Raw genomic sequence first — 25,357 nt, 5'->3', positions numbered from 1 at the left:
CCATAATATTAACCTCTATCATTTCAGTCAACTGATCCAACAACCAACCCAACTTGTTAAATCATCCAAAAAGAAATCAATACTAGACTTCATACTCCCAACCAACTATGAAAACAAGTAATCTATCTAGCACCCACCCAGATTCTCTCAGTTATCATCACCCCACTTTATATAAAGAAAGAATATCACAAGTCCCACCAAACACCTATATTTCAACTCTGAGAAACATAATACTTATCAAGCCACATTTAATGACACACTTAAACAATGTGACTGGGAACCCCTCAAAAATCTGCCTGGATATGAAATTTTCTGTAATTTCAGTTACTCCTTCTTAACCATACTAAACCAACAAGCCCAACTGAGATGTAAAAGAGTGAAAATAAATTCTGCCCCATGGCTAACCCATCAAACTAAACAACTCATGAAAGACAGAGACAAAGGCTAGAAGCAATGGCACAAAAACAAGAAGCCAAGCCTACCTAGATAGATATATGTGCCTCAGAAACTGCAGAAAGGCACAATTTTGTTATGATAAGAAAAAAACGACTCAACAAACCAGACACCACATTAAAAAAAAATGTATTTGGCAAAATTTAAATTTAGACAACTTTCTAAAACCAAGCTGAAAACCCACCCCAAATCCCTTCCCATCTGAAATCAGCAGGGACATTAAAGACAAATTCAGATGATTCCTATCCAGTACTCTACTAAACATAAACAATAAGAACCTATACCTATCTCATCTAACCCTCTCATCATACCTCTACAGCCCAGCCTAATCTAACAACTATCCAGACAAATACCATCAAAAATGCATTAAAAAAACTGAAACCCACAGCACTAGGTCCTGACAACCTGCCATCCAAATACCTCAGTATTGTTACTGGCACCATTTGTTACCCTGTATCTATCCTAATTAATAGAGCCATTACAAAAAATACCTCCCAGCCCTATGGAAAGCTTCCTTCATAATCCCATTATACAAAGGTGGCACACCTCTGAAATGTAAAATTATCTCCCTATAGCAATGCCCCCTCCAAAGTACTTGAAGTATATATAAATCAGCAACTCCTAGCCCTTCTACTTCATAACCAATTACTTTCTCCAATCCAAAATGACTCACAACCCCAATACAGCACCAAAACTGCCTGCTACATTTCCTATATACAATGAATCAAAAAAAAATGTTTTCTCTACCATTTTTCTGGACTTGTTAGAAGCCTTCAGTATGGTCTCATGTCAACTATGCCTCCAAAGATTAAATCTTATAGGCCTCACAACTCACTCAACTAGCTGGTTCACCAGCTACCTAAACAATTGCATGCAGTCTGCAAAATGGAATGACTCCTCCTCCATATTCCTTCCAGTCACTACAGGACGCCCCCAGGGCTCCATACTTGGGAAAATACTTTTCAATATTGTCATTAATGATATGCACAATGAATTGAAGCTTGTCACAATAGTGCACTATGCTAATGACTCAACTTCAATTTGTTCAGCCCCAAATCTTCCCAACTTAGAAACCATCATACAGGAAGTTTTCACCTCTATAGAAAACTGGTTAATTGACTGACAACTCTCTTAAACCCCAACAAAAACAAACTTATTATATTCCTTCCTAAAAACATAACTGAAAACAACACTGACCTTAATATTATCTCGTTAAACAACACAAAAATTGAAAATGTCACAAAGCACAATTGCTAGGAGTTATCATTGAGAACAAGTTAAAATTTGATCTGCACATTGACAGTGAAGTCAAAAAGATGCACTGTAAACTAGGCAGTCTATCATAGTAAAAAATAGCTGTGACCTCCCTTTTGCTTCCTACCCTCCTATATGCCTCAAGAATATTCGGAAATCATAACTCTTACACCAAACACAAACTTAAAGCACCTACAACAAAACTGTCAAATTTGCCTGCAACCTACCAAACCACTCCTATCACTGCACAGTATTCAATATCTGCAACTGGGTTGAACTTCCTCAACACATCCCTTCTCCACTTAAAACACCCTGGCTGAGAAATCTCAACCAATGGCATTTGCCAAATAGAAACACAAGATCCTCGCACCTTAAACTAACTTTTGCTAATAAATCTAATAATTAGTATAGTGAATCCCTCTTCTCTGTCACCATCTCCAATGTATGTTCAAAGCCACATCAGGCTTTTAAATAATCTTCACCAATTCAAATCTGCCATAAAATATTACATGGCAACTAATTAACTATGTTACTGTACCACACCTACAGTCTGAAGTATGTTAGCCTGTGTTCACTATGGATACTATACAATTGTATTAATATATAATTTTTAATTCTTCTCACAGTATCTTAAAAACATGTATTTCATTAATCTGACATGCTTTGTAAAATAATATTAATTGACTGATTACTTAAAATACTTTGTAAATAATGTTTGTTGTCGTTTTTACTTTAGAAATGTATTTCTATCCTTGTTTTTGGAGCTTTTCTCTCTGGGCCTCCTCTGAAAATGGACATATCAGTTTCCAGACAGACTTTCCTGGTAAACAAAAGCAGATAAATACATAAATGTGCTATAATCTTGGTTGTTGAGGTGAGGGATGGGGTGCAAAGGTACACAGATTATAATATATGTAGAGATGATATATTTTCTCTTACATTTGCATAGGTGAATGTTTGGATTAAGACTCTTTGATGTAATCTAATAAAAAGTTTTTCTGTGTAAGCTAATAAACAAATAAAAGAAAACTGAGTGTAAAGAAAAGTTTCCCTTTAGCAAATAGGAGGGGAGCTTTGAGCAACCTATCTGTCCCTAGAGGTGTGGTTCCAGCCCAGAAGTTAGTAGTTTATTGGCCATTTTGGGCTAATTTCTATCTCTTTCATTTCCCTACTATAAAAACTGTGTTAGCACTGTTTTGCACATCGGGCAGTGCTGGTTAGCTATGGTTAAATTATTCCTGGCTCCACTGTCAACTCTTCAGTTTTTCCCTTAAAACTAGTCAAACTCTCAACCTAAGCACGCAAAAAGCATGTTACAGCCCAGCACTTGCTCAGACCTAATAGCAAGCACTGATATACCCTGACACTGATTGCCCAGCAGGGCAAGGCTCTTTATTCACCCCTCACCAACAAAGTGACTAAGCAGCTCACCCTACTATTCAGTCATGAACAAAGGGCAACTTCAGGTGCACTCTCCAGTCCAGCTGGTGAATCTGGGTATCCTGAGTCAATGTTACAACTGCCTCATGTACACAGACAACCCTCTCCTCCTACCACAAAACCCTGACATATGTGAGAGATGCAATTATACAACCAAACTGGAAGCTAAGCTGTCTCCACCCAAGACTGGAACAGACAGTCAAGAGGAGAAGGTTAACATTTGCACCACACCTCTAGCCACACACAGACCTACTAAAACAGTACTGGCAAAAAATACACGTAAATACACAAAATCATACTTGGAGGCTCTAAATAAAAACCTGCAAAAGCATCAGAAACCTCTAAAGCAGACAACCAAACAACTTGCACTTCCCGTCACAAGCCAGACAACACATAAAACACAAAATCAGTGTGCCGCACAATCACAGCCCTTAAGGCGAAATAACATACCTAACACACTAGTAGTAGGTGACTCTATAGTCAGGCACACTGATGTCCCACTCACTAGGCTGGACAAGCAGAAGGTTACTGTTAGCTGCCTGTTGGGAGCCAGAATCCGCCACATAACACAAGCACTCAGGTTACTCCAGAACAAGTACATATATGACTCTGTCAGTGTTCATGTCGGTGTGAATGACCTGAGACGTACCTCCCTGGACTGCATGAAAAGAGACATGGAAGAGCTCTCTGATCATGCAGCCCAGGCTGGTATGACCCTGACCCTGAGTAGCATCCTCCGCTCACCAAGAATGATACCTCAGTATAAAGAAAAATTATAAATTTCAACAATTGACTAAGCTTCTGGTGTCATTCAAAGGGGACCCAGTGTCTGTCAGCCTGGAACGACATGCTCAACATGCCACATTGCTTTGCAAGAGACGGCTTGCACCTGTCACCCCTAGGCTTTCGAATACTGGCCAAGGCTCCTGCTGCCCCCATAGTGCCGTTTTTAGGCAAGGATCAAAAGTCAAACCCACCTCCGTAAACAGCACAATTAACAAAAAACTGAGGGTTATGCTACACAACTCCAGGAGTTTACATTTCAAAATGCACGTGCTTGAAGCACTCCTCAATATGGAGAACATCGATATCTGTGCAGTAACTGAAACTTGATTCAAGTCTCCAGAGAGCACCCCAGTATTACCAGGCTAAAACTCATACCACATGTTTCAGCCACAGAACACGGACCGAAACACAAAAGGAGGGGGTGTATCCATATTCATCAAGGATACCTACACCTCCAGGTTAGTGGCACAGCATGATACCTCTGAGATCATCTATGTGCAACTATGATCGGGCAAATCTGCAATGGAAATTGTGGCCTGCTACAGATCACCTCCATGACCCAGGAACACCGCTCCACCTTTCTGGAGACACTGGAAAACATGAAGATCCTACTGAACACTGTGATATTGGGTGATTTCAATTACCCTACCATTCACTGGGAAAACTACTCGAGTACAAACTCCCAGGCCCAGCACTTCCAGGAATTCATCAACTCAAAAGCCCTGGATCAGCTGGTAAACTCCCCTACCAGAGGTGAAAACGTATTGGACCTGGTCATCACCAACATGAGCGACAGGTGTTCCACACTAGAGGTCAGCCCATCACTGGTTAGATCAAACCATAAACCTATCACTCTGGATGTCCACACCCCACCACCACCCCCAACTAAGGAAACTACATTAAAAACTTTTTTAAAGCAAACTTCACCTTACTTAAGACAGAGGTGGTAAGTTTTGCAGCCCCCATGCTAAAGGATAACGCTGCCCAAGATGCAGAAACCTTTACAAATGCACTCTATGAGCTCCTACAAGGATGCATGGATCGTGCAATCCCTAGCAAAACCAAGACTCACTCCTCTAAAAGAAGGAAGCCAGTTTGGTGGACCCCTGCAATAAATAGGCTATACAACAGAAGGAGGAAACTAGTTCAGAAAAAAAGCAAATCCCAAGAAAGAAAGACATCCCTGATCAGTATCAGTAAAAAACTAAGGTCTCTCATGAAATCATCCAAGGCTAACTTTGAAAGAAAAATAGCCAAGGATTCAAAAGATAACCACAAAGCCTTCTTTAACTATATTAAGAATCTAAGTGGCAACTCACAGATATGCACTGAACTAGTGCAAAATAGCACAAAATATTCTGAACCTACTGATATTGCCAACATCCTGGCAGACAGATTCAGTGCAAACTTCACCCCCCTCTCACCTCCAAAAGGGCCCACAACAATACCAGAAAAGTATAGTGTCCCAAAAATCATAGATGCACAGGTGAAAACAGCCCTTTCAAAAGCCAAAAACACAGCGCCAGTGGGATCAGATGGTGTCCCAGGCTGCGTCTTGCATGGACTACAGAATGAACTAACCCCCCACCTAAACATGCTGTTCAGCCTCAGCCTCTCCATAGGCTACATGCCCATAGAATGGCACACAGCAATGGTTATTCCTCTCCACAAAGGAGGGGCCACAACTGACCCTGGTAACTATCGCCCCATGAGCCTGACTAGACTGATCTGCAAGGCTATGGAGTGCATCATCATGGAACTCATTAACAAAGACATTGGGAACCTCCAAACACTTGACCTGACCCAGTTCAGCTTTGTTAATGGCGGATCATGCCTACTAAACCTGGTTGACTTCTTCAAGACAGTCACCAAGGCCATAGATGAGGGAAATGTGGTTCACACAGCCTACCTTGACCTCACCAAGGCTTTTGACACCATTCCCCACTTGGGTATTATAGAAAAACTCACCAGCCTGAAAATAAACCCCTACATCATGAGATGGGTTGCCAACTGGCTTACAGACAGAACTTACACAGTAAAAATAGTGGGCTCCAGATCCAACTCTAAACCAGTCACAAGTGGTGTCCCGCAAGGCTCGGTCCTGGGACCCCTATTGTTCGGCATATACTTCCTCAGAAGTACAAGCAAACACAGTAGGACTATGGCTAACCAAGTTTACTGATGACTGCAAACTGGGACCATAATTGACTCTCTAGCTGACATGGACATCCGCCAAAAGGGCCTTACTGAGACAGACACCTGGTGTCAAAGTCATGGCCTCAAGCTAAATGCCAAAAAATGCATAGTCATCCTATTTGGGAAAAACAAAACACCCATGAATTACCACATAGGTGGCAGCCCCCTTAATACAGAAGAGATAATAAGAGATCTGGAGACCCAGGTAGATAGTAATCTCTCCTTTGACAATCATATTGCCAAAGTAGTTAGGAAATCCTTCTATGTGGCCCATCTAATTACTAAAGGGTTTGCATCTAGAAGTAAAGAGGTTATAGAGCCCCTTTACTCATCACTCATTAGACCCATCATAGAGTATAATACCCATTTGGGATGTACCTCACAAGACACTTCCAACAGCTGGAAAGACCACAAAAGTACCTCACCAAGAGGATTACTGGCCTCAAACATATGTCCTATGCAGCCCAGCTGAAAAAACTCTGGCTGCACTCAGTGGCATATCGCTTACTCAGAAGTGATCTCTGCCTGACTTAAAAAGTCATGTCCAACTCAGAATTGATGGACGTGCTCCACCTAAAGATATCCAAGTCACTGTGAGCCAAGTGCTCTAGTGAGCTAAACCTCACCACAACAATAAATAGAACATGTTGGAGGGATAGATTCCTGTCACAGAGACTCCCCATGCTTTGGAACAAAATTCCAAATTACATCAGGCAGAGCCCCTCACTAACACTCTTCAAGAGAAACCTTGACGAGTGGCTGGGTAACAGAAAATACACCCCTGGGATCACTTCATTGGCTCCGCGTGACAGAGGATCAGTTAATTAATCAATGGGGCAGCCTACCTATAAACCTATGAACCTATAAATAAATGCTCAATGTGAGTTAAGAAGTCTGCAGTCTGAGGGCAGCTGTATATTTTGTTCTTATGTTTCCATGAAAATAAGTTGACTAAAGTGGCAGACAATAAAAGCCAGAGCACATTTAAGGCTAAAAGTTAATATCTTCTTAAAGAAACAAGCTGTTTTTCACATCAGGGATGGGAGGAAAGATAAGATATGAAGATATGAACAGACAGCAATTAATGTAACTAGGAGCATAGGCTGTAACATGTGTGTTAGCATGGATAATCTTAATTTTAGTTTAGGGAATGCCTGTGGACACAGCTGCCAGTGTGTGACATTTGGTCCTATCAGAATGGTTAAGCTTCATTATCTATGGATGTACATAGTTTTGTGTGTATGCTTTAAGCTAATAGGTTCTAGGAGTTTGTTTGCTTTTTTGTTTTGGAGTTTTCACTAAAACAAAATCTCTTGTAAAATGTGACATGAGGTTGAATGGAAATGACAAGAAACAACCATATGAAAGATAAGTCGACCAAACATTAGTGGGTGCATGTAACACAAAAACTGGAAATAGACATTTAAAAAAAGCTGTCATATATAAAAAGTGTGAATAATAACTTTTTATCATAATGGCTACACTATCCATATTATTTTGGAATGTGAATGACCTCACAGGTATAGAAAAAAGGAAAGAGTAGAGTGAAAATAGTAATGCTACAGAAAACACATCTGGAAAGAAATGAGCATGCAAATTTGATAAAGAAAGGATTTCAGGATGGATATTCAGCAGAATACCAGGGACAAAGTAAAGGAAACAAATGTATATTAATTGCTAGAGGAGCACCAATAGTAATAGAAGAGGAAAAATGTAATAATGGTAGATTTGTGGTACGATACTGCCAAGGGAGGAGGATTGCACTGGCATGTATTTACATTCCACCTAAAACTGCCATTTTGCAGCTTAAGAAAATCTTTGGAGAAATAATCAGCTTTCAGCAGAGTATATTACTTATATTTTTGGACTGTAACTTGATTTGCAACAGTGAGGATGTATCTGGGGACCTAGAAGGGAAAATATAACAAAAGAGGGCAGATTCTGAAGAACGTTATGAAAATATTTGGTATGGAAGAAGTGAATTCAGTAGCAGGAACTCTAAGAGAATTTATATATTATTCCCTAAGGTACAATACGTGCAGTGGTGGTGCTGCGGTAGCATTGTTGCCTCATAGTAAGACGCTGTCTGGTTCTAATCTCAGCTAGAGCGTCTTCTGTGTGGAGACATGCGTGAATGGGCGTACCTTTGTTGAACGATGTGCATCAGGGCTGGTAACTCGTCATGTAAAAATCAACTACCAATCATTAGCGGACCGGAGTTCCGCTGTAGCGACCCCTAACTGGGAAAAGCCGAAAGAAGACTACATTCCCTAAGGTACAATAGCTGGGCTAGGCTAGACAAGAAATTATAGTTCACAAGAATATGCACCAGTAACAACTAAGATAATGCAAGGTAATGAAGTAAAAATTAGATCCTGGCACTTACCCACCTACCTGATAAAAAGAGAAGAGTTTAAGGAATGGGTAGTGGAAATTATTGGTGAGTTATTAGGGAAGATAGAAACTTCTTCAGAAGTTATAGCTAGTGAGTAGGATAAAATGAAAGTGGAGTTTGAAAATATGGCAGAAAAGAAAACAGGATATAGTTAAGAAGCAACAGGAACTATTTAGAGGAGCTGAGAAAAGGTTAAAGTATTACAGAATAAGGGGAATCTCTCAGAACAAGAAGAGGCACAACTACAGTATGTTAAGAACAACATAAAAGAATACATGGATAATATGCATTTGCAAATATTGCTTTTAAGCAACTGTTTTTTTTGTTGTTGTTTTTGTTGTTTAATAATAACTCCAATCACAAACACGTTTAACACCACAATGTACACAACAGAAAGTAGAAAGCACTGTTGTCAAACATAGTGAGCCTATAACAAGAAAAATAACCACAGATCTTGTAGAAGTATTGGAGATATTTTGGAAATGTTATGAAAATTTGTATAAAGCAGAAAAAAGTAGAAATCAAGAAGATGGAAATATTCATGGAAAACCTAAGTATGTCAAGGTTAGAAGCAGATGAGGCTCAGCAACTAATAGTTAAGACAGGAGGAGTTTAGATAAAAATGTTGATGTACAATCAATCTGCAGGAAAGTCTCTAGAAATTGATGGTATTTCTGTGAAAGTTTGGAAGAGGGAAGAAAGTGATGAAGACCTGTATTTTAAATGAAGGTGAGACACCAGGATCCTGAAAGCTGTGATGTCTGTGGTAAAGACCCCTCAGACCCAGCTTCATATAGGTGCATTTTAATTTTAAACCATGATTATAAAGCATTTATGTCTATAATAGCTAAAAGAATGCAAAGGTGTTGCCAAAATCAATAGATATGGATAAATGTGGTTTTGTGGTGGGGTGGGAGCACTTGACAGCATTAAAAGAACAATGATGATCCAGAGGGAAGTAAAGTGTAAGAAAATAACATATTTGCTGGTGGGTCTTGATGCAAAGAAAGCATTCAACAGAGTAAGGTGGGATTTTATGAGTAGAGCAATAGAAGCATTTGCATTCCCTGACACTATAATAAGGTTAATAAGGGTGATATATGAGGGACTGAAGGCAAAACTTAAAGTGGGAGGGTTCCTCTCTGACAAGTTATGTCTGAATAGAGGAACAAGGCAGGGGTGTACATTTTCCCTTTGTTATTTGCTTTATATTTTGAGCCATTTGCAAAGAAAATAAGGGACTCAGAAATTCAAGGGTATAATTGGTATGGTAATCAACAAAAGTCAGCTTTATTTACAGATTATATGATTTTGAACCTGATAAAGCCATAAAGGACATCTCAGTGTTGTGGAACATCCTAAGACAGTTTCAGGTCTGTCTGGGATATAAAATTAAGGAAGATAAAGCAAAGGCTATTCCTGCAATCTATGTATCCATACACTAATTGGTCCAGCAATGCCTATATTTATGGGGACACAATAAAATTAAGTATTTAGGACTATGGATTAAAAAGGATGCTATTAAGGCAGCAAAGGATATGTGGGAAGAGACTAAACAAAAAATAATACAAAAACTGGGAAAATGGAAGACTTGTTAATGAATATGGATAACAAGATACAAGCAGTGAAAATATGTTTAGCCTTTTTAGGTTTATATACACATCAGGCATATTTTTTATCAACCAGAGGAGAAGTCGTGGACAGTAATTAATAAATAGTTGAAGTCATTTATTTGGGAGGGGAAGATAGCAATGGTTAAGTGGGATAAGTTGGTCCTTCCAGCAGTACAAGGTAGTTTAGGATTATTTGATTTGAAGGGATGTTTTAGAGCTACACAGTTAAGGCTCATATACATAACACAAGCAGAACGCTATAATTCAAAGTGGAAAGCAATAATGATAAAACAGGTGGGGGATTCAAGAAATAAGGAAAAGGTAGGATTTTGCATGCAGATCATTAAGTAGAATAACAGCAGCCATACAAAATATTGCATTCATAAAGCACCGGAAAGTATTCTAGGAACTAAACCACACAAAAATGGAGAAAGGAGATTTTTCGGATAGGGATGACTGTAATTAGGGGTACAGAGAATAGGCAAGAGTGGGCTGGAATTTATTGGAAAAAACTGGCAAAGGAACAAAAATATTGGGAGAAAATAACAACAGATGTGTAAGTAATAGAAAGGGAAAATGCCATTAAGACATTTGGACTGCAGGCTAGAAACTGCATTCCCTATCAGTGATTAATAAAAAAGTATAGACAAAGAGAAAGGGATAGGGGAATCTTAAGTGAAATACCTGCTCTGGTACAGTTTACAGGTGAATCTAGAACAGAAACTGCTGTTAAAAGTGACAATTAGTAAGGCATATAACATATTGCAAAGTAACTGTAGGAATCAATCGGAGGAGGTTAGAAAAGATTGGGAAGAGAAATTAGATAAGCAATTCACAAAGAAACAATGGAAGGACACATGTATAGCTCTCAAGTATGCAGCAAAGTCTAGAAGACTTAAGATTTTTGCTTGGAAGTGTTTGCATAGGTATTTTTACAACCCAAGCAGACTTCAAATAATTTTTCCTCCGGTAAATAGCAAATGCTAGAGGTATGATGGGGAAGAAAGAGATAATTTGGAACATATGTTTCTGGAATGAAATGAGTTGGTAGACTTCGAAAATTTCCTACAAATCACTTTGACAGAAATGTTGGGTGAGCAAATGAGTGTAACTACAAAAATTATTTTTTTGAACTGGGATACAGGGTTGGAATTGCCTAGACTCACTAAGGCCTTGCTAAGTTTAATTATGGTAGCTGCCAAAAAAACAATTACTAGAAAATGGAAGTGGACGTCTAAACCAACTGTAATTGAAAATTAAATGGTGTAATAGTGATAAAATAATTGACAGTTGGATGTTCAGAAAAGAGTAGAAGTAAATTACATATGAAAAATAAAAATTGTGGGAACAATACACGCAGAATAATGTTTTTGAGGAGGACTGAAATTTAAGAGAAGGCAAAAACAGAACAATGTATATGATGTTCGACTGATGAAAAAATAAATGTGATTTATAATGCATGTAAGTGGGGATATGTTAATATGGTTTGCTTTCTTTTATATAAATGCATGTTTGCCTATGTCTTATGTGATAATTCAATGAAGGTGTTAAAAACAAGTTAGAGATTCTGTAAAATAAATAAACAAACAAACAAATAAATAAATTTATGTGTATATTTCCACATTTAAGTTCACATATCCACTCCAGAAAACAAGAAAGATATGTCTGATGCAGACATATGTTTGGAAATTTACAGTGTAGCATATTGCATTGAAATGTAACTGATCAGGTCAATTTATTGAAAGTATATTAGGCTAAGCTATGTATTTTTTCACAGCAGTTGCTGTTAGCCTGAAGTTAATTATTTATGTTAAGAATTAAACTCTCCAGAGCATGAGGTGAGATGATTTTTGCTGCTTGCATATATCTGTAACTCTCTTCTGTCTGAGCATAGTCAATGAATAGTTTTAAGTGGCTTGTAATTCAGAAATTTTCTTTTAATTGAATCAATTCAATCATACAAAACTTTCTGCAAATGCATCCTGCCCTATCATTCCATTCTGTGCTGCACTGTGTGTATAACTCTCTGATACCTGAAGTATGTGTTAGTATATAATCCTACAATGTCATAACATGCTATATGATAGCACACTAAATCCTGCTCTGCTGAAATGCCCTTATTCCCCTCTCTCAGCACTTTCCAGATGATGAGACTAAAATCCCCGACATTGTTTTATGTGGGATCACGCTAAAAAAGAATATAGTCAATGAATACATGCATCAGATTAAAACTGATTAAAAAGTATAATGTACTAAGCCAAACCTTACATTTCATGTGTCTATGTGTTTATGAGTTTGTAGCTCTTTATTTTTCATATTAGGAGGGGCAGAGCATGTTTTTGTTGACTTGGGGATCATTAAGGACTTTTCTGTATTCCAACAGGGGATCACTGTGACATTCAGAGAACTTATATTTCATTGTATAACCGAATGCTTCCAGAAGATATGATGTACTTCTCTTTTTGTTATTCAAGACTTTCCTAACCATATTACTCTTCGACACTCCTTAGAAAAATACATTCACTTGTGCCTCACTGCAAATTTCCTCTTCCCAAATTTCGTATTGATCACTTGTATTTTAAAAGTATACACCCAAGAGGGAGCTGCCCATCAAATATTCCCCACATTGCTACAAACATTTGTGCTTTAGTGTTTGCTGGAGGATGGCACAGTGACTCAGTGGTTAGTGTTGCTCCCTTGCAGCACTTGTTACTCCAGTATGGTTTCTGCCTGTGGTGCATTTTATGTGAAATCCACATGTTCTGTTAATGTCAGTATGAGCTGTTGTTGGATGCTTTGGTTTCCTTCTTCATCCAAAAGATTAGCCATAAGTGGAGTGGAGTTACTCCAAATTGCCCACTGGTTTCAGAGAGAGAGACAGAAAGTGTGTGTGTGTGTGTGTGTGTGTGTGTGTGTGTGTGTGTGTGTGTGTGTGTGTGTGTGTGTGTGTGTGTGTGTGTGTGTGTGTGTGTGTGCGTATATATTTGTACTGCTGACAAGTGACCCATGGGCTAATTAATTATGAATATCAGGAGTTTTGACTCCATCACTTATACTGATACATGAAAAAGGACAATATTCCTTTAAAAATGTTAATGATAAGGTGTCAGAAAGTTACATGATCTGACAGTGAACCCCATTTTCCAGTAAAGAAGCATCTCAGTGTGTACACTAATTGTTTTGGCCATTGTTTTTAATAAATATAGTTTATTCAAGCACTTTTCTTTTTCCTTTATAACCGAAAAATAGAAACAACTTCAAGTACAGAAGCCACATTAACAACATTCAGCACAATATTGGTGCTGAAACCTGAAGACACATCTAAAGATCAGGCTTTATCCTAATCCATTCTGAACATGATGGCCATAGGTAAAATTGTAAAGACAAAGAGCAATTATCACATGTGCATTTTGAACTTTGGAACAACAGAAAGCATATACAAGAAGGCACAGTTGTGAAGCTGCATCCAGATCCTTCTAAATACCAAACTGTTAGGATCAACACAGATTAAAATCTTTGTTTGGAAATGCAAATAATGTTCAGCTAAGATCATAAATAAGGAAATGTTTAGCTAAGCTGGAAGAATTTTGATGTAAAGCTGAATGAGAAGAGGGAAGTCTTGACATGTAAATGCTGTTTTTAAGTGTAATATCCTAAACTTCAAGAGATTATAATAAATATCTACATATCCTTTAATGCAGTGATATTTCTAATAAGTGTATCAATAAGATGTTTATACCATTTCAGTTTATCATTTATTACCTTAAGTTCTTCAAGATTGTAAACAAGTCTAAGCATATAAGTCAAACAATTTTTCAGGTCTGCTACATAAGCTCATATACCATTAGCTTGAAATTTCTGAGACCTTTATAAGCCTAAAATTCCCCTCCACCCCCTAATCCTAATCCCCTATCCTATTCACTCACTTGCTAAGCCTAAAATTCCCCTCCCCTCCCTAACCCTAAGCCTAAATGTCCAATCAGTTCTTAACCTTAAAATCCCCTGAACACTATTGTTAATCCTGCACTAAGTCCCATTCATTCCATAAACCTAAAATCCCTCTCACTCCTGGTAACTCCCTGAACCTAAAATTTCTCTCATTTCCTTAAGCCTTGCCCTGTACTAACTCCCAGTAACTCCCCAAGCCTAAAGTCTAACTCTCCTTCCTAACCCTAACTCTGTGCTAACTCTCAGTCATTCCCTAAACCTAAAATTCCCACCTTCCCTAACCCTTAGCCTAACTCCTGATCACTCCCTAAACCTAAAATCCCCATCATCATCATCATCATCATCTTTCGGCTTTTCCCATTAGGGGTCGCCACAGCAGATCATCTCTTTCCATTTCTTCCTATCCTCTGCATCTTGCTCTGTCACACCAACCGCCTGCATGTCCTCTCTCACTGCATCCATAAACCTTATCTTAGACCTTCCTCTTTTCCTCTTACCTGGCAGCTCCATCCTTAGCATCTTTTTCCCAATATACCCATCATTCCTCCTCAGCACATGTCCAAACCAACGCAATCTCGTCTCTCTTGTTTTGTGTCCAAACTGTCCAACATGAGCTGACCCTCTAATATACTGATTCCTAATCCTATCCATCCTAGTCACACCGAGTGCAAATCTTAACATCTTTAACTCTGCCACATCCAGCTCTGACTCCTGCCTTTTTGTCACTGCCACTGTCTCCAACCCATATAACATAGCTAGTCTCACTACTGTCTTGGTAGACCTTCTCTTTCACTCTTACTGGTACCCATCTGTCACAAATCACTCCTGACACTCATCTCCACCCATTCCACCCTGCCTGTACTCTCTTCTTCACCTCTCTTCCACATTCACCATTACTCTGAACTGTTGATCCCAAGTACTTAAACTCGTCCACCTTTACCAACTCTACTCCCTGCATCCGCACCATTTCTCTACCCTCCCTCTCATTTACAGACATATATTCTGTCTTAGCCCTGCTGACCTTCATTCCTCTGCACTCTAGAGCATATCTCCACCTCTCCAGAGTCTCTTCAACCTGATTCCTACTCTCACTACAGATCACAATGTCATCTGCAAACATCATAGTCTACGGGGCCTCCTGTCTGATCTCATTTGTCAACCTGTCCATCACCACTGCAAATAAGAAAGGACTCAGAGCTGATCCTTGATGTAATCCCACCTCCACCTTAAACGGATCTGTCACTCCCACTGCAGTCCTCACCACTGTCACACTACCCTCGTACATATCCTGTACCACTCTTACATACTTCTCTGACACTCTCGACTTCCTCATACAATACCACAACTCTTCTCTAGGCACCCTGTCATATGCTTTCTCCAAGTCTACAAAGACACAATGCAACTCCTTCTGACCTTCTCTGTATTTCTCCAATAAAACTCTCAGAGCAAACATTGCATCTGTAGTGCTCTTTCCTGGCATGAAACCATACTGCTGATCACTAATCATCACCTCCCTTCTTAACCTAGCTTCTACTACTCTCTCCCATAACTTCAAGCTGTGACTGATCAATTTTATCCCTCTGTAGTTACTGCAGCTCTGCACATCACCCTTATTCTTAAAGATAGGTACCAAAACACTTTTTCTCCACTCCTCAGGCATCCTCTGACTTTCCAAAATTTCATTAAACAATCTAGTCAAAAATTCCACTGCCATTTCTCCTAAGCACCTCCATGCTTCCATTGAGATGTCATCTGGGCCAACAGCCTTTCCATTCTTCATCCTCTTCATAGCTGTCCTTACTTCCTCCTTGCTAATCTGTTTCACTTCCTGATTCACTATCCTCACATCATCCAACCTTCTCTCTCTCTCATTCTCTTCATTCATCAGCCTCTCAAAATACTCTTTCCATCTACTCAACACACTCTCCTCTCTTGTGAGTACCTTTCCCTCACTATCCTTTATCACCCTTACTTGCTGCACATCTTTCCCAGCTCTGTCCTTCTGTCTAGCCAATTGGTACAGGTCTTTTTCTCCTTCTTTAGTGTCCAATCTCTAATACAACTCTCCATATGCCTTATCCTTAGCTTTCGCCACCTCCCTCTTTGCCATGTGCCTCATCTCCTTATACTCATGTCTACTTTCTTCATCTCTTTGACAATCCCACTTTTTCTTCGCCAGCCACTTCCTCTGTATACTCTCCTGTACTTCCTCATTCCACCACCAGGTCTCCTTGTCCTCCTTCCTCTGTCCAGATGTCACACCAAGCACCTTTCTAGCAGTCTCCCTTACTAGTTCTGCTGTAGTTACCCAGCTATTCGGTAACTCTCCACTGCCCCCCAGTGCCTGTCTTAACTCTTCCCTAAACTCCACTTCACAATCACCCTTTTTTAACTTCCACCATTTAATCCTTGGCACTGCTTTCACACTCCTCCTCCTCTTCTTGATCACCAACATCATCCTACAGACCACCATTCTGTGCTGTTTAACTACACTTTCCCCTGCCACCACTTTACAGTCTCCAATCTCCTTCAGACTGGCCCTCCTACACAGGATATAATCCACCTGTGTGCATCTTCCTCCACTCTTGTACGTCACCCTATGCTTCTCCCTCTTCTTAAAATACGTATTCACCACATCCATGTCCATCCTTTTCGCAAAATCCACAATCATCTGACCTTCTGCATTCCTCTCCTTAACACCATACCTACCCATCACTTCCTCATCCCCTCTGTTCACTTCACCAACATGCCCATTAAAGTCCACTCCAATCACTAGTTTCTCACCCTTGAGTACACTCACCACAACTTCATCCAACTCACTCCAAAATTTCTCTTTCTCATCTCTTGCACACCCAACTTGTGGAGCATATGCACTAACAACATTCATCATCACACCATCAAGTTCGAGCTTCATAAACATCACTCTGTCAGACACTCTCTTCACATCTAAAACACTCTTGGCATATTGTTCCTTTAGTATAACCCCTACTCCATTTCTCCTGCCATCCACACCATGATAGAACAATTTGAACCCGTTTCCTAAACACCTGGCCTTACTCCCCTTCCATCTGGTCTCTTGCACGCACAATATATCAACCTTCCTTCTCTCCATCATATCAGCTAGCACTCTTCCTATACCAGTCATACTGCCAACATTCAAAGTTCCTACCCTCACTGCTACACTCCTAACCTATCTCCTCTCTTCCTGCCTTCTGGGATGCCTTCACCCTCCTCTTCTCCTTCGGCCAACAGTAGCCCAATTTCCGCCAGCACCCTGTTGGCTAACAGTACTGGTGGCGGACGTTGTTAACCCGGGTCTTGACCGATCCGGTATGGAAATATGAAATTTTTGCGCCATGTCCTTCTTAATTCTAACCCTCTGCTAACTGTGAGTAGCTCCCTAAACTTAAATTTCCCCTGTCCTCCCTAATCCTAACGCTCCCCTTTCCTTTTCATTTCCACTCTTACCAGTTCCAAGATGAGACCGTGATGGCATCTGACCTTTGCAACAGCTGTGTTTCTGAACTCATGTTTGAGTTCAAACCACTAATTGGCCAGGTGGGCAGATGGGGAAACAGTCACTCAAGCCCCTGGCCACTAGTTAGCAGGTGCTCAAATGGCTGTAAAGGTCCCCAGTTTTATGAATCACTAGCACCAATTTTACAAAACCAAAAAAGTATGTAAAGTATCTGCAGCAGTGTAACCCTCACATATGGAGAAATTTGGTGAATCAGTTTTATCCTCAGCAACCAGTTTATAAAAAGTCAAGTAGGCATTATGAGGCAACATAAATAGTTAATGTATAAATTTAGTAAATGGCAAGCATTCCTACTTTCTAACCTGAGTCCCCGCTCCCCAAAGTAGTTTCAATATTGTTCTGTGTAGTGACAGCCAACCGAAGAATGCATTGATGAGAATTTTGTATAATTACAGTTGAATTATAAAAAATGAGCAATAGTATTTATTTGTAACACATAAACCATGATGATTCTAGCGTTAATTTATTATATTTATCATTTACCTTGACAAGTGGAATTTTTTTTTTCTTTTTCTTTTTTTATTTTGATTTTATATTTTACATGGATTTAACTGCATTAAGTTATTAATTGATTTCTTGTCCAATTTTTTCAATTCAGTGGCTGACTAAAGACCCCTGTGCAGACCAAGTGCATTCTGTGTCTATTTAATGAAGTATGTTGCAAACTACAGAAAACATACCTACACTATGTATACAAGAACTATAAACGTAAGTGTATTAAATGAAATACATAAAGTTCCACTGAAGTAACTAAAATAAACACTACATACTTTAGAATAATAAAAAAAACACTTTACATACTGTGAGCATAATTATGGTAAAATAAAATGACAAAATAATTTACATATCATCTGAATTTTCCCAGTTTATGCATGAAAACACTATGAAAGCAGGATTATTTGCTACAGTAGGCACGGTAGACCAGGTACAGGGGGACAGAGAACTACTAGAAAATAGTGTCATATGCTACAGCACAATTCATTTTCAATACATATGAAGCAAAACGAAATTCAGACAGCAAAGCAGATTGTATGGGGTTGCAGCAGTGAAATAAAGTATGACTGGTGAGATAGCCTTACAATAGTATAGACCAGAAATCAACAAAGGCAGTAAAAAGGCTACAGATTAAAGGACAGAAATTAAAGAAGGTTATGGAGGGCAATGAAGAAGGACTTCAAAAGAGGTATGTTAGCACGGTATTATCTGAAATGAAAGTGTTGACTGATTTGCTCTAACCTTTCATTTTCAACTGAGATTTTCTCATTTGATTTCTTACTAATCTAAATTTTATTAACTTTTGAATTTATTACTTAAAACATTAGGTCACTTTTCTAGGTACTATTGAGCAGAGACATATGAGTGGCTGTTATGCATTATTTGTGATACCTTTTCTAAGTATGGGGGTTTCTTTCTACATGGGTCAAATGGCTGATGGATTAGACTCTGAAGGTTATATTGAAGGGGATTAGAAATAAGTTGTTAGGGGAGTAAGTTAATGTAGGATGGGCTTGTGGTGGAGTTCTTATTTAGCCATTGTATGTTTGTCTGCATCTTAATTTAATAAGATGAAGGCTGGTTTGTTGTCAGTGGCACTGAAGGCTAAGCCATACTCCATTAAACTACTCCTAATACTAACAACGACTTTTGGCAAAGACTGACACTACAATTTTATTTTCATTGAGATAATTATGTATGTTGTGTCATTTGTTGAGTTTAGAAGAGTAAGAGCGATGTGTTTGACAGAATAAAGTCAACATGTAGTGTGAAATGAAGTTTGGAACAGACAAATTTGTCATGGGACATCTTTGGGGGGGTCGATATGGGTGATTAAAGGAAGGGAGGTAGTTAGGATGTTTAGCTAAATAAGTTAGAAGAGGAGTAGGCAAGAAAGGGTTAAGTAGTGTAGGGTGATGGGAGGAAGTGAGGTAAGGATGGGGAGGGTCTTTAGGACTTTTGAGGTGGGGAATTGACTGTTGAGATCCACATGTTGGCGTGATTTTGTTGCAACAGGATCACGTCCCAGATGACCTGAGGTGGTGGTAAGGTAGGCCTTGGGTGATTATAGTGAACGTAAGGTGAGTACAGTCCCTGGGTAGAGGATGAATAATGTATGTATCTGTGTATATATATATATATATATATATATATATATATATATATATATATATATATATGTTTTTTTTTCTTCTTACTTCTTCTTCTTCTTGAGGGAAAGGCGGTTGCCGTTTAAGGAGGTTATAGCATGGCTGTGACATAGGGTTTAGTAACTGTGTGGGTCAGGGCTGCATATGACAGTACCAAAAACTGGGCAGAAAGGGGTCTCTATTGCTTCATATTTTTTATTGTTCTGATAACTTGTGAACTGCTGAACACTCTTTTGGGAGGCCGTGGAGCTTGAGTAGTTGATCTTGTTGGCTTAGGGTACTCTTCATGGGGGGAGCACCTTTCACAGTTCTGAAAATAAAATGTTACTAGCTGCACTTACCAGGGCTGTGTCTGTTGAGGTATGTTTGCTGGTTACTGTGTTTGCCTTGGTTGATTCATCCTCTCCGCAGGAGCTTTGATTTCAGTTCTCGTATTGGTGTTTGTGATTGAGGTGGTTGATGGTCAGCCAATCCGGTGTAGGCTTTTCTGCTCATGGTAGTGGAGTTCGTGGTGTCCACATTTCCGTGGTATTGGTCAGACCCAGGATGTTCCGTTGTGTTGGTACACGACCTTATATATATTTTTTCCTTTGACTAGTAGGGTGGTTGGCCCTGGCTTGACACACACACACACACACACCATGTGGCTTGCTTGAGGTTTGTTGGTGGCAGTGGGCTGAGCAGGGATGCCGCAATGGTTTTCATGGGCTTGTCACGGGCCGGTAATGGTGTGGCCACACATGTGTGATAGCTCCTGTGCTGCCTCAGCCTGGGTGAAATAAATTAAAAAAAAAAAATGAGTTGCAGTTCACGAGAGAGGGGTGTAGTGAGTGAGGTGCCTTGTGGTCGGGCTCCACTGTGCTCCACTGGAGGAGGGTCTCTGGTGGGAGGCAATATCAATTATAAAAAAAAAGAAAGAAAGAAAATGGAAAAAGTAAACACGGTGCAGGGTGTTGGAGTCTGAGGAACACCTTCAGGGCACCGCAGTATTAATTAATATAAAAAAAAAAAAGAAAGAGAGTAACCATGATGTGGGGTAACCAGGTACCTGGTGTGTCATGCTTGATGGCAAGGAGGCAATTTTGTCCATGACAAAAGGTATAACTGTTGCACCATTGCTCAGTATGCACCATCGCACAATATGAGGTAGACTTCTGAGTAATATCAGAAATCAACTATTTTATCAATCGGGCAATCAGGCCAGGGAACACAAGGAAGGGCACTTCAGAGGTTTATTCTGGGTTAAAGTGGCAGATTGGTGTGTTGCTCTGCAGTTTAGGGTTCTGGGTTCGACACTTGGCAGGGCTTGTCTGGTTGAGAGTGTTCTGTGTGTTGATGGCCTTGTGACACCCATGCCCTGGCCCAGCAATCAAGGAGCCCCAATCCTCACCACTAGCACCAGTGAGGGGTGTACACATTGGGAAGGATAACAAGTGCATACACAATAAAGTACAATTTCCCTCAAGAGCACACAGAGATCACAGTCAGTCTGGGGCTGGTTTCTCCCTTTCTCTCCAGATCCCCAATAAGACTCCCCACTGGCACAGCTATATGGTACAGTTCTCAGCCTAGTGGTTAAGCCACTAGCACCCTCTCTGTCCAGCCAGTGCCTTGTGACCCTGCTCAAGTAACTGACACACACACACACACACACACACACACACACACACACACACACACACACACACACACACACACACACACACACACACACACACACACTTTGTGATATGAGTTATATACAGCACACAGACACTAATGGGGAAGGCTGGCACAGGTTCTCCAGCTATGCCATCTTCTCTCTAGACTATAAGGTAGAAATCACTGCCAACAACCACTAACCTCAGCCACTATAAAGCCCTTCCCAAAAGGTGACCAAGTTCACTATACAATATTACTTTTATCCAAATAAGAAGTGTGACCCAGGGCTAAAGCTATTGGAGTGGCTTGGACAGTATCACTGAATACATGCAATGCACTCTAAGAGCTTAAATAATCTCTGCACAAAACAGCTACTGTCAAAAGGTCTAAAAACATTCAATAACAAACAATACAAACACAAAACAATACTCATTACTTCAACACAAGGACATTACAGAGTTCAGAAATCACAGGAAAATGCTTTAAAATAATACTGTAGAATGGCCTGACACAAATATAGAAAACAGCTAGACTAATCCGGCTATTTCTATCTATCTCTAAGAGAAATCATTGTTCTAAATAAATATCTTAATTACAGGCCAAAGGCAGAGTCTTGTTGAGTTGATGTCTTCAGACAAAATCCAAAATGCTTAATTCGCTTTCTCTCTGAGAAAGTCTTAAATTGATAAGACAGTACTGCTGAGTCATTTCACATTACATCATTATTGACACTTTTCTTGTTCCCAGGCTAACAGAAACTCAAAATTTGCATTTCGTAGTAAGCTGCACCTGGCCAGGATGCCACAGCAATAAAAGACATTATGCATGTAAAACCTTATTAATTATGTCTTAAATCAAGACAATAGAAATAATTTCCTGGCCCAGACATCCTGTCTCTGAGCTTGACATCAAACAGTCATACAATGCTTAAATTATCAGCTTTCTTCTAGCAAAGTGCACTGTGTTTACATTTTTGAAGCTCAGTACAACATATAGTTTAATCATAACATATAGGTCTCTTTACATTTGTAAACCAAGCCTGTGGATTATATTAATATTTAGAAATGACAAAAAATTATCTACAAAATTCTATCTAGCAAGGCTGGCATCCTTCACATATCCCCCCCCACCCAGAGAACTTAAGCTAGTTTTCTAAGTGACCCTTGAGAAACGTTGCTTGAGAGGTTTGGGTCTATCTGGGTATACCTTACCCCATTCCCTGTCTTGAGATCCCATCTGCATTGCCGTTGCTAACCCCACTGTAGTGCTGTACTGATATATCATATGCTTGCAACCCTAGACTCCATCTTAGCAACTTAGCATTTTGCTGTGTGACTCAGTGCAACCATGTTATGGGACTGTGATCTATCACTACAGTGAATCTTCTTCCATACAGATAAGGTTGAAGTTTCTGCAGTGCCCACACTATGGCTAGACATTCCTTTGCTACAGCTGCATAGCATTCCTCCCTGGCTTGGAGCCTATGACTGAAATAAACCACTGGGTCATTTCTCCCTCTGAAGAAATCTGGCTAAGTACAGCCCTCAACCTATAGTTTGAAGCATCCACTTACACAACTTCTTTGCTGTAATCTGGACTGGCTAAGACAGGAGGTCCTCCTAAAGCTTCTTTAAGCCTCTGGAATGCCTGATCACATGCTGTGGTCCACACTACCTTATCTGGCCTGTTTTTCCTTATCAGGTCTGTGAGGGTAGCAGCTATGGTACTATAACTGGGGATGCACTTTCTGTAGTACTCTACCTTCCCTAGGAATGCCCTCACCTGCTTTTTGGTAACAGGTGCAGGCCATGCCCGAATGGCTTCCACTTTGGCAGGTTCTGGCCTGATCTTACCACTCCCCACTCTATGTCCCAGGTAGGAGACCTCTGCCATACTCATCTGACATTTGCTTGGCTTAATGGTCAACCCTGCCCTCTGTAGTCTTCCCAGCACCTCCCTGACATGTTGAAGGTGCTCTTGCTAGGAATGGCTGTAGATGGAAATATCATCTAGGTAAGCAAAGGCAAACCCTCCTGCTCCTGCTAGGATATGATCTACCAGCCTCTGAAAAGTCACTAGGGCATTTTTCATCCCAAAGGGCATCTTTATGAACTCATACAAGCCAAAAGGAGTCACAAAGGCTGACCTCTCTCTATTACTGAGAGTTAAGGGCACCTGCCAGTATCCCCTGGTAAGATCAATGGTGTTAAGATACTTAGCCTCATCCAGCTGCTTTAGGGCCTCGTTTATCCTAGGCATGGGGTAAGCATCTGACTCTGTGTGGCTATTTAATTTCCTGTAGTCCACACAGAATCTGGTGCTGCCATCCTTCTTTGGCACCAGCACCACTGGGGAGGCCCAGGGACTGTTGGTCTCTTGAATTACCCCTAGTTCCAACATTTCCTGTATCTCCTCCCTCAGAGTCTGTTTGACTCTCTCAGGCACCCTATAAGGGGCCTGACTAATAGCCCTTTGGGGTCCAGTATTTACCTGGTGCTGCACCAGGTGGGTGCAACCTGGTTTCCCAGTGAACATGTCCCCAAACTCCTGTAAAACTGCTCAGATTTCTTGAACCTGGGTAGAAGATAGCTGCTGGAACATTGCTATCCCTTCCACTGAGGTGTCAGTCTGAGCCTCACTGAGGAGTTCAGTCAGCAGATCTCCCTCAGACTCCTCCTGCAATCTACTGCAAATACTCATCACAAGAGCCTCTTTATCATGGTAAGGTTTCATCATGTTAACATGGTACAGTTTGTGCCCCTGCCTCCTGCCTAGCAGTTCTACCATGCAGATGAGATCTTTGACCTTCCTTACCACCTTGTAGGGACCCTCCCAGGCTGCTTGCAGCTTGTTGTGTCTGGCAGGAATGAGAACCATTACCTGCTGCCCTACAGCATAATCTCTAGCTCAAGCATTCCTGTCATACCAGACCTTTTCTGCTGTTGGGCTTCTGCCAGGTTCTCCTGGGCCAAGCCCATGAGTTCCCTGAGCCTTATCCTGAGGTTTAGGATATATGCCACAGCAGACTCCTTGTGAGATTCACACTCACCTTCCCACTCATCTCAAATTAAATCTAGAGGTCGGCTCACCCTATGCCCATACAACTCAAAGGGTGAAAAACCCATGGATTCCTGTGGGAACTCTCTGTAAGCAAACAACAGATGGGGAAATATTTGTCCCACTCCCTCTTAGACTGGTCTGCAAATACTCATATCATGGACTTGATTGTAGAGTTTAAACTCTCAACAAGACCATTAGTCTGCGGATGATATGGGATAGACTCTAGGTGCTTCACCCCGCAGTACTTCCACAGACAAGTCAGCAGGTTGGACATGAAATTGGCACCTCTGTCAGTCAGCATTTCTTTTGGGAAACCTACCCTGCTGAAAATCTCTAACAAAACATTTGCCACCTTTTCTGCCTCAATGGAGGACAAAGCTACTGCCTCAAGGTATCGTGTAGCATAATCTACTACCACTAGGATATACTTTTACCCTGTAGAACTTGGGGTACTCAGAGGCCCCACCAATATCCATAGCTAATCTGAAATGGCTCCTCAATCACAGGCAAAGGCATCAAAGGAGCGCTCATCTTGTCTCCTGCCTTGCTTATCTTTTGGCACTGCTCACAGGTTCAACAATAACCTGTTACATCTCTGGAAATTCCAGGCCAATAGAAGTTCTGCATAATACAGCTCTTTGTACATTTTATGCCCATATGACCTGCAAAGGGAATATCATGGGCTATGCCTAGACACGCCAAAGGGTAGGCACTATGCACTAACAACTGCCATATTCTCTCAACTTCTAGCCCTTCCTCAGGGGTCCACTCTCTATACAGTAACCCTTTGTCCCAGTATACAGATTCCCCCTTCCCTTGAGAATCAGGTGCCTAACTAGCTACCTGCCTCAGGCCTTGTAATGTAGGGTCTGAGAGCTCAACCTGTCTC

Source organism: Protopterus annectens, chromosome 11.part0 (assembly GCF_019279795.1).
Source record: "Protopterus annectens isolate FY-2018-M chromosome 11.part0, PAN1.0, whole genome shotgun sequence".
NCBI classification, from domain to species: domain Eukaryota; kingdom Metazoa; phylum Chordata; order Ceratodontiformes; family Protopteridae; genus Protopterus; species Protopterus annectens.
The sequence above is the reverse complement of the archived record's forward strand: the minus strand, read 5'-3'. Positions refer to the sequence as shown.